The sequence below is a fragment of the Peromyscus californicus genome, unplaced genomic scaffold (assembly GCF_007827085.1).
Source record: "Peromyscus californicus insignis strain IS unplaced genomic scaffold, ASM782708v3 Scaffold_3__1_contigs__length_106647218, whole genome shotgun sequence".
Taxonomy (NCBI): domain Eukaryota; kingdom Metazoa; phylum Chordata; class Mammalia; order Rodentia; family Cricetidae; genus Peromyscus; species Peromyscus californicus.
Genome location: NW_026294551.1, coordinates 23254127 through 23265213, shown reverse-complemented (window position 1 = coordinate 23265213; position 11087 = coordinate 23254127).

Sequence of the window (11087 nt, the reverse complement as noted above, 5' to 3'; positions counted from 1 at the left end):
TTTAAACTATGTAGCCCAGTATGGTCTGGAACTCACGATGTCACTTTGTAGCCCAGGCTAGCCTCAGGCTGATAGTGATTCTTCTGCCTCAGCCTCCTGAAGACAGGGATTGTAGGCATGAGCCACATGGTCCCTGGTGGTAAATATTATTTTAAAATCTCTGAGGTCGAAGAAATAGTGCTGTAACTAGACCCTTGCAGGATCTGTCGCGAATGACTTGTAGACAAATAGATGTCGCTGTGTCTTAACAAAACTTTATGCCTACTTCGGCCACTCCCTGACCTACAGACATCTACAGATGTTCAAAACCAGTTAGTGCCTCCTATCCAGCTATTATTTTATACTCTTTGTAAATGGGAACTCTGTTCTAGTTGAAAAGACAGCGATCAGATCCCTGTAGTTCAACCTCTTTCCTGGTGCCAAGTCCCCCTGACAACATCCTGTCACGTGTCATTCCTCAGCTTAGAAATCTGAGCTCTGTCTTCCATACACGAAGGCACAAAGGATGATAAAAGTTCCCAAGCACAGGAAAACTTAGGAACCAGTGCTGCTGGAATTGTGAACTTACAATCTTTTCATTCATCACATTGTTTAATCCGCATTTGAAAAGAACGATACCACAGCATAGAACAACAGGCACTGACTGGCCTGAGACATCCCAGGAAAAGCTGGTGTGAGATTTCTCTAGGAGTCGATCCAAGAACATTTTTCTTTTGCCCTTTGATCTGTTGAAAGAGTCACGTGAGCCTTGGATGCCTCCAAGACGCAAATGCCAGGATGAAATGCGCTCCCACAAGGGGTCCTACAGGGAGCCAGGACTTAGAGAAGGGGTAGATGTTAGGGTCCCGGGAACCTTCCCGCGTACTGTTTGGCTTCAGCAAACCGGTCTTTCTTTTGTACACTGTCTCTGAGCAGACTGTTTCTTTCCGAGTTGAATGGGAAACTCAGCCTCAGCAATCTCCTCTCCCTCTTGGGGAACTTAAGTCCCTCACTGATGGCTGTTCATTCTTTCCCTTCTAGGGAGCAGGACACTGTCCTGGGACTGACTATAGAGGGAAGAAAGTGAGAAGTGGTTGAAAGAAAACCCTGAAGGTAGCAGATGGGAATTTTGTTCCCTTTGGGAGATTTCATGCAAATGTCAGACTACTGAAGGTACCAGGGGCAGGAAGAGAGTCCCAGGGGTCCTTTCTCCTCCTCCTCCTCCTCCTCCTCCTCCTCCTCCTCCTCCTCCTCCTCCTCCTCCTCTTTCTCCTTCTCCTCCTTCTTCTTGCTCTTCCTCCTCTTCTCCTTCTTCATTATTAAGAAACTTTCTATTTATTTTACATACCAACCATAGATTCCCCTCTCCTCCCTCCTCCCGCCCCCCACCCTTCCCCCCCAACCCACCTGCTCCAAGGCAAGGCTTCCCATGGGGAGTCAGCAGAGCCTGGCACACTCAGCTGAGGCAGGTCCAAGCCCCTCCCCTTGCACCAAGGCTGTGTAAGGTGTCCTACCATAGGCACTGGGCTCCAAAAAGCCCTCTCATGCACCAGGAATGGATCCTGATCCCACTGCCAGGGCCCCCTTAAACAGTTCAAGCTAAACAACTGTCTCACCTATGCAGAGGGCCTAGTCCAGTCCCATGGGGGCTCCACAGCTACTGGTCCGTGGTGCATGAGTTCCCACTAGCTTCATTTGGTTGTCTCTGTAGGTTTCTCCATCATGATCTTGATGTCCCTTGCTCAAAGAATCCCTCCTCTCTCTCATTGACTGGACTCCTAGAGGTACACATGGATTGCCCTGCAAAGGAGAAATAGATGAGATCTCCATGAGCAAACTGGGGAGCCTTCATCCAGTAACTGATGGAAGCAGATGCAGAGATCCAGAGATCCACACCCAGGAGTCCTTGATCACTTCATCTACTATAGGACCCCAGAAACATGTCACTGGATCAATGGATTTTTCATTAAAGGAAAGTTAGTGAGGGTTTTTGTTTGTTTTTTAGTATAAATGAGAGATAGCACACAATTTAGGTTTAAACACTAGTATTTAGAAAGAGAGATCCCTAAGAAAAGAACAGAATATACCCAAGCGTGGTATGGCCTTCTCAGGAGAGAAACCCTTAGGTATCTGTACAATGGCTGTATAATGTGACTTTATGGCTGAGTTTCAGTGCTCAAAGGACGTGATTTACAACAAGGATTGTAAATAAGCCAAGGTTTAGAATTATGTACAGAAATGGGAGCTGGTTTGTTGATTTCCTTTATCTCAAGGGATTTCTTTCTATAAATGAAATGGTAAGGTAGTTTTATGCTGTATATTGTTTGGGTTTAGGCACGGGAGCAGTACGAGCATGGTTAAAAACAAGGTTTGAAACAATCTGGCCCTATATAAGCATACTTTGCTACTTTTCATGTCCTTGTTTGATTTTTTTTTTTAAAAAATCCCCATTTTCTATATGTTTAGGAAAACTAGAATTATCTCTGTATATAATTCTGGCTTTATCAGTTTGGTTCAAGTTTGTTTTGTTTGTGTTTGACTTTCAGCCAATGGGAAATAGGACTACATGTCCAGGGGAGGGACTTCCTTTCCTTCTCATGTCCCCTTAATTTGTCCTGCCTTTCTACTCAGTCTCTGACCATATCTAATTTTTACTTACTACTCAATTAGATATTAAAACAGCAGTTCTCAAAGTGTGGTTTTGGAGCAATAGCATTGTAAGGGGCATGCTGGGAAGGATCTGGCACTAGCTCATGAGCAGCACGTACTACGGAAAAACAGTCCTTTCGACAAGTTCAGACAGCTCTGAGTTCCGACCTTTACACACTTCCGGTGGAGTCAATCAGACTCCTGACACGAGACCCATACTCCAACTCCATGAGTTCCTTCACTTCAGGTGTCTGTTAAGTTCTTCTCATCGAGGATCTGGACACTGGATGGAGTTCTGGCTTGTGGGGAGGTGCAGGCTCCCAGCTCTGCTTGGCCATTGGGTGATGGCTGAACAGAACCTGTCTAGAAGATGTAGTTTTAGCCCTTTGCTGTTTTGGAGATGGTTAGTAGGCAGTGGCTTGTTAACCAGGGGCTTTACTCTCCCCTCTGCTCTATGTAGTGGGACGTGGACCGGCTCTGGACACTTGCCAAGACAGTCTCTGTGGGTTGGATCAGAGTTGGGTCTTGGGTCTCTCTGGCCTCTGGATGGCTGAGATCCTGTGAGTGGGATGACGTGCAAACACATGAATGCCGTCATTTATCTCCCTTCTCATACCTATTGAGAACCCTCTAGCCACCTCATAGCACAGGGAGAAAGACAGGAGAGTGAATGAGCAGCTCAGTAACCACATGGCCACAGTAAGGCTTCCTGCTATTACCTCAGCCTTCTGCATCTGCAAGGATGACTAGACGCCCACCTGCCCACACAGCTGCCAGCCCTTAAGTGTCTTACATTCCCCAACTCTTAGCCCTGTAGCTAAGAGTATTCATCAGATTTTGGGTGTTATTCTTGTGCATTAGACACAAAATAAGCCTATTCTTTAACTAAAAAAAAGAAAGAGAAGAAAGAAGTCTAGCCATTTTGCAACAGTGAGTTTTCTCAGGATGCCCTTCTTTGGTATGTCAGCTGATTATTATTTTCTGAGGACACTAATAACAACCCAGAAGTGGTGTCGGCAAAGGCCACATTAAGGCAGCTTGCGTGGCAAACCTGCTCTTCAGGTCGTGAGTGCAGCTTGCTGGAAAAACAAGCTGGGTCTTGCTAGGGGATGGTGCTGTCTGGATGCCTAGATGTTTGGGAAGGGTGTGCGGTGTGAGGCCAGCCACGGCCGCTGACGTGTAGAACTGGGTGTATAGTCACAGGTCACAGGTCACAGGTCACAGGTCACAGGTGGCTTTCTGCAGTTTTTGTTGAGTGTGGGAAAAGAATTCAAGGGAACAGAAAGAGCTTTATTGAACAGACATGCTGCGTTTCTCCCAGCTTGAATCCTTTCCTCATCATGATATTGGTGAAGGTAGTGGTTATTAGGGTGACATCATGGTGGTAGGTGACAGAGATCAGGGACTGGTTTGCGTATTTTAATTTCCTTCTCTGAACATCAAGAACTTCCTTGTTTTGTCTTCCTAGTAGGGACTGGCTCTGTGGGAGGCATGAGGTGGGTGCATAGCAACCTCTCCTCTACAGGCCCTTTATTGCAACTGTACTTGTTCCAGTGTAAACTGTGTGTGTGTGTGTGTGTGTGTGTGTGTGTGTGTGTGGTGTGATGTGTACATGCACCAGTGTATACATCTGTGAGGAAGCCACAGGTCAACCTTGTCTGTAATTTCTCAAGCACCATACATTGTGTGTGTGTGTGTGTGTGTGTGTGTGTGTGTGTGTGTGTGTGCCTTCATGTTCTCAGGTGTGTGGCCATATGCATGTATGAGAGTGTGTGTGGAAGCCAGAGATGGAGGTCAGATGCCTCCCTCGGTTGCCTTCGTCGTTACATACTTAAGCAGGGTGTCTCACAGAGCCTGGAGCCTGCTGGTTGCAGCCAGCTTGTCGTAGAGGTCTGTCTCTGGCTTCTGAGCTCTGGGGTTACAGGCAGGTCACGTTGTCTGCTATTTGTTTTTCTTATGTGAGTGCTGGCAATCCAAACCCTGGTCCTCATGCTTGCTTGGCAAGTGTTTGATCCACTGAGGCGTCTCTTTGGTACCCACCTTGCTTTTTTGAGACAGGGTCTCCGACTGGAACCCGGGACTCATCACTGAGCCCCAGAGATCTTGTCTCTGCCTCCCCAGGACTGTGGTTACAAGCATGATGTTTTACCCAGCGCTATTCTGGAGGGTCTGAGGACTGAACTCCGGTCTTTATAAATTGTACAAGTCTGCTGGGTCATTTGCCCAGTCCCCAGTATAAGCCTCTTGGAAACAGAAAGGTGACACCAGTAGCCGCTGTGAATGCAGCCAGTCAAGCAGATTTAGTTTAATGTGGGTTAGGACGCGATTTCACAGTTTTATTTTTTAAATTTAATTTTAGGCCTGGAGATCTGGCTCAGTGGCTAAGAGCACTAGCTGCTTTTTCAGAGGAGCTGAGTTCGATTCCCAGCACCCATACGGCAGCTCATAGTTGTCTGTAACTCCAGTTTCAAGGGATCTGACTCTCTCTTCTGGCTTCCATGGGCACCAGGCATGCATGCGGTGCACAGACATGCGTGCAGACGGAACACCCACACTACACACACAATAAAATAATACAAAGAAAAAATTTTATTTATTAATATTAATTATCATTGTCGTGTGTGAAGTCTATATGATGTGTGCATATGAGTATGTATGATGTGTGTGTATGTGAGTGTGTACGATGTATGGTGTGCATGTATGTGAGTTGTGTATGATGTCTGTGTATGACATGCCTGCCATAGTCGATGTGTGGATATCAAAGAACACCTTTTGGAGCGGCTTCTTTCTTTCCTCCATGGGTTCTGGGGTCAAATTCAGGTCATCAGGCTTGCATGGCAAGTGCTTTTACTGAATGAACCAAACACTTTTTAAGAGTTTTTTTTTTTTTCTTTCTCCTTAGAACTTCAGCCAATTTGGCTACCTGGGTAAAGATATGATTCTGAAAAGAATTCAGGGGACTCTTGGGAGCGCACAGCCTCCTGGATGTACACTTTTTAGTGCTTACTCTGCTGGCTGACCCAGTAGACAAAGCAAGGGCATATGCTTTCCATCCTCTCCACTAGCCCTAAACTGTGGTGTGCCACACATCACACCCAGGAATGATTGGGACAAGATGCTCAATCTCCTCAAATGCCAGACACATCTGCTGTCGGTGAGAACCTAAGAAACACCCTCCTTCGGGGCCTGGCTTAACCAGGCCTCTTGAAAGGTTAGCTTGGGTTGAGCAAGACTATGTTAATGGGATTCTAATGATGCCACCAATCATGCTGTGTGTCCATCCAGCTCAGTCTAAACCACCACTTTTGAAACTGGCTCATAGATAGGATATTTAGTGGTGGAGACCCATCCAAAGGCTGACGGACTGAAATCATCCACTAAGTCGTCACTTTGCTGCTCAAAGTGTGGTGCCTGGGTCACCGTTCTCAGCAGCATCCAGGCCTTTGTTAGAAATGCAGACTCTCAGGCCCCACCCAGAGCTAATAAGTCATAATCTGCATTTTAATAAGCTTTCCAGGTTATGGGCAAGTTATAGGACTCGAGAAGTGATTGGTTCCCCAGGCTGGTGGCTGGGTGGTGACTCGAAACCAGTGTTTCTTAAGCTGCTGGAGATGATGGATGGAAATCTTCAGAATATCTTTGTGATTAGACTCTGGAGATGATGGATGGAAATCTTCAGAACGTCTTTGTGATTAGACTCTGAGTAAAGTATTTCCGCCTAATGGCTGTGAAAGTATCTGGTACAACAGTGGTCTGTCATCATTTCTTCCTTCTCTTCATGTTTCTTGTCCTTTGGTGTTCTCTGAGGGTGTGGCAGAGAAGATTTCTAAAACTAGGAGTGGGGTGTGGTCTAACCTGGTAGACCTCTGGGTTTGACATTTGCCAACTTTCAGGGAGTAAATCTCTCGTGCAAACCGATACAATTTTAGGGGCAGTTTCAAGTGAAGAAAGCCTGTCTGTAGACACAGCATTGAATGAATGCTTCAAGTTTGGGGCAATGAGAAGGTCATAAAATCCCATTGCTCTCTGGTCCTGATTGTCTGACTCACACATACTGTGCTGGCACCATGTAAATGAGATCAGGTCTAATTGTTCCTGGTAAAAACGTGAGTTCCACCTTCAAAATTGAAAACTCAGGTTTCTCATTCCTGGTTTCACACTTTTGATAAAAACATTTAGCACATGTCTATTAAACTTTAATGTGTATGTTTAGATTTTTCATAACTCTTTGGCATCCATTTTTAACTCTTGTGGTATAAAGCAGAAACACATTGGGTACAAATTCAGGATCCATCATTTTATGGCTGTATGATCACAGGCAAGTCAATGTGCTCCATTTGAGCCTCAGTTCCATAAATTTGCAAAATGCTGATTATGAAATCTTGCATGGTTATGGCCATGTTAAATGAAGTCATGGATGAAGGGCTCACAGGTTTTTAGACTTGTGTGTGTGAGTGCATGTGTGTGTGCAACTGTGTGCAAGTGCACACACCCACATTCATCTGTCTGGGTTTGGGCACATGTGTGCATGCAGGTATGCTTACGTGTTTATGTATGTACATGAGTGTAGAAGCTGGAAGACAACAGTGAGTTTTGTCCTCTGGAACACCATCCACATCCTTTGAGACAGGGTCTCTCACTGGCCTAGAGCTCACTAACAAGGCTTAGATTAGCTAGACACAGAGGCCCTGGGACCCCACTGTTTCTTCTTCCCCAGAGTAGTGATTAAAGCATGTGCCACCACACTTGACATTTTTGTATGGGTTCTGTATTTAGGTCCTTGTGCTTGTACAGCAGGTACTTTACCAAATGAGTCATCCTCCCAGTTCACAAATAGTTATTTAAAAATATTTTAATGAATATTTTTATGTCACATGTATGAGTGTTATGTTGTTTACATGTATCTTGAAATCAGCATAGACTTACAGTCTTCATAAATCACTCATAATTCCATTAGATGAACTCTCATTTAGAATTATAAGAGAGATTTTGGTGAGCACTAGGATGATTAAATAGCCACACGGACACACAGACAGACACATGCACAGAGATTTTAGATAAAACTAAGTGGAGTTAGCCAGCTCCTTACATTATGTCAGGGGCATGCCCCTTTTCTATTTTGCATGATCTCACTGAAAATTCTGGAAACTTTTTAATCCTCCTTAGAACAATGTGGCAGGTAGTGGTTACAAGAGCAAGAATGAGATGGATGAGTCAGACCCAGGGATGAACTCAGACATGTAGTCAAGTCAGAAAATCAACATGGTCAGGAAACAGAAGCACTCCTGGGCATATGTTCACACCAAAAATCCCCAAAGCATTTATTGATTAAAGACCATAAGAGTCTAGCATTTGAAGCAGGCTATTGTGAAAAGCCATGCCTAGAATGAAGGAGTTTTTAATCCCAAGGTCTTAACAACTGATTAACATTGTAAGTGGGAGCCATTGATGCTCATGATCATCTTAACCTTGAATGGTATTATCCTCCTGGTGAAGGAGGGCCTTGGCTGCCTGTGTTGAAATGGATCTCCATCTGTGTGACACTGTGAACATGAATATTTATAAGGAAATTGTTAATGTCTGTGGAATGAGGAAGGTGAACACAATTAAAAGGAGTTGAAACTCAAAGATAAGAATCCACTTGGACATCCCAGCATGCTCTGGGAGGAGCAGGGTTTCTCTCCCCTGTTCAGGCTGGTGTCTACCCTGTGACAAGGCAGAGAGGGCATCTGTGAACACACGGAGGAAGTGACTTTATTCCCCGCAGTCTTTGAGGAGGGCCAAACTTAGCTTCTCTTCGAAGCTTGGATGCTTCACCCATGTCTACTGAACCAAGACTTCTGGAAAGGTCCATTCAAGGGTTAAAGTGACTAAAGGTCATCCTCAGTCTGAATGGGATGCAAATGTGCTTTTTAGCCTTACATCAGCTATTGTCACTGGGCAAATAGTACGAAAGTACAAAATACAGAAGTATTTAAGGTACTCTGCTTTGCTCGTCCACTTTGTTTATTTCTATAGAAGAAGCAGCTCAAACTTACTGGCTTGAACAACTGTTTTATTAGTTCTCAATCTGATTTTGTGCTGAGACCAACTTGTTTGTCTCTGCTCCATGATTTCTGGGGCCTCAGTTGATTGGTTGAGGTCTAACTGGAATAGGGGGACCCAAGTCATGTATTGGACATTCCCCATGGCTTTTGGCTGTTCCCTAAGAGACCTCTCCATGAGGCTAGACTTTAATTTCCTAATTTCTTAAACAGGAAGGTTTTCTTTTCTTTTTTTTTTTTTAAAACCTGGTCAGGAGATGTTTCCCCTTGAATTTCTTATTTTCATAGGTTATATTTACTCTGTTCTAAAAACAAACAAACAAACAAACAAACAAGCCATAACAGAAATTAAGAGACTGAAGCCACAGCCATGTTTTATCATAGAAATTTATTACAAGAGTCTATCTAACACCTTGGCCAAATACTTAATCACGTAGGTGGGGGTGTGTTTGCAGAGTTTGGGAAAGCATTCTTTGAAATAAAGTGTCATCTCTCTGGTATGTTTTTCCTCAGTGGTGGTTTCCGGAAGTTCTTCCTTTGAACTTTGCCAATGGAACTCGAACTACAAGCATTTAAAGGTGACATGAAGGAGGTTTTTACTTTTCTAGTTTTTGTTGCTAACTCGTATGGCGCCTATTAAAAATTCATGATATGGGAAATGTGCCGGGTAAAACAAAATTGCCTTTTCCTGAAGTTGCTAAGGCAGCGGGACTGCTGACTGGTCATTATGATGTGGAAGGAAGCGTGGAAAAGTGACCGAGGCCTGAGTTCGCTCATCCCAGATCTTGATTTAGCTGGTGTAGAGTGTTCCCCAAGCATTAGGATTTTCAAGTCTCTGGAGAGCCTGAGGGTAGCCACCCTTGAGAGCTCTGAGGGTCTAGGTGAGGGGGGGGGGGGCGAAGCTGCCCCCCTGCCCCCAGCCACCCTGACTTTCAGAGTACAGTTGCTGCATTCCTGACCAATGAATTTTTATGAAGCACTTTTTAATGATCTGAAATGGAGTCTCACTATGTAGCCCAGCTGGCCTCACATTTGTGGTCCTCCTGCCTCAGCCTTCTAACGGCCGGGACTACAGGCATGGGCCACCATACCCTGCTGACATTTTGTGAAATTTAGTTGCCAGTTTCGACATCCTTATTGGATTGAACAATATCAAATAGATCTATGTATTCAACTATTTTATGATACTATAGGTTAACACAAATATTAAATTCCAAAACAATCCTTCCCACATCTCTGGATTAGGCAACTATTTGTTCAGTTGGGTTGTGGTAGCAGCATAATAATTGCTACTTATTCCAAGTGTTTCTGGAATGAAAACAGCAGAATTTATTGCCTCCTCCTTCATGTGGGTTGGGTGTGTGTTTGTCCAGACCAAGTGTAAACAGAAACTTCTCTGGTTGACAGCTTGCCTCAATACACAAGAATTAATCGATTTGTAATGGGTATTTTGCAATAGCTTTGGACTGATTTAAATTCAGGATAAAGGTTAGTCTACGTGATTTAGAGCCCAAAATTATGCAACTGTTTCTTTATTTAGACAATTTAATTTTTCTCTACTTTCCTCTCAGTGAAAGAGATTCGGTTCTTCACCGATGCATGACTATCCTTCCTGTTTGCTTGGGATTGGGAAGTTTTCCTGGGAAAACTAGGGTACACAGGCTACTTTAATTGATAGCGTTAAAATGAATAAGATTTTAGTTTACCATATAAAGATTATTTACAGTCAGTTCCCAAATCATGTATAAACTATGGTTGTAAGGTTAGCAATTGTTTTCTGAGTTTAGTTTTTGTAAGTTTTACTCAACCTGGGCATGTGCCTTTCTTCCAGGAGGTCTTTTTTTTTTGTGTTGTTGCTGAGGATTGAACCCATAGCCTTGTATGTGGGATGCAGGCACTCTAGCACCGAGTTACAGCCCCCACCTCTCCCAGGAACTTTTGAAGGAACAATCCAACTTCATCTTGAGAAGAACACATACAGTGGTCCCTTGGTGTTTGAAGAGAATTAGCTTGGGATGAGTTCTAAAATCCATGGATGTTCGAGTTCATCATACACAATGTTAAAGCATTTTAATATAACCTATGCTCTTTAAGCCAGCTCTACATGAGTTATAATACCCATTGCAAAGCAAATTGTTATAAACTATTGTTCAAGGAATTGAGACAAAGAAAAATGACTGTACACATTCAATACAAATCCAATTAGTTTTCAAATAATTCTGACATGTGGTTGGCTGAATCTGTGGATGTAGGCCTCAATGGTATGGGTGATGGATAAAAATTTTGTGGACATTTTTTATATTTTAAGGAATAATGCCCAGAGTAGCAGAATGATGAATATAGAACACAGAAAAGTCTTTGGGAAGGCTTGTGTGTTTGCTATCTTTCAGCCTCTCTGAAAACAGTCAAATCATA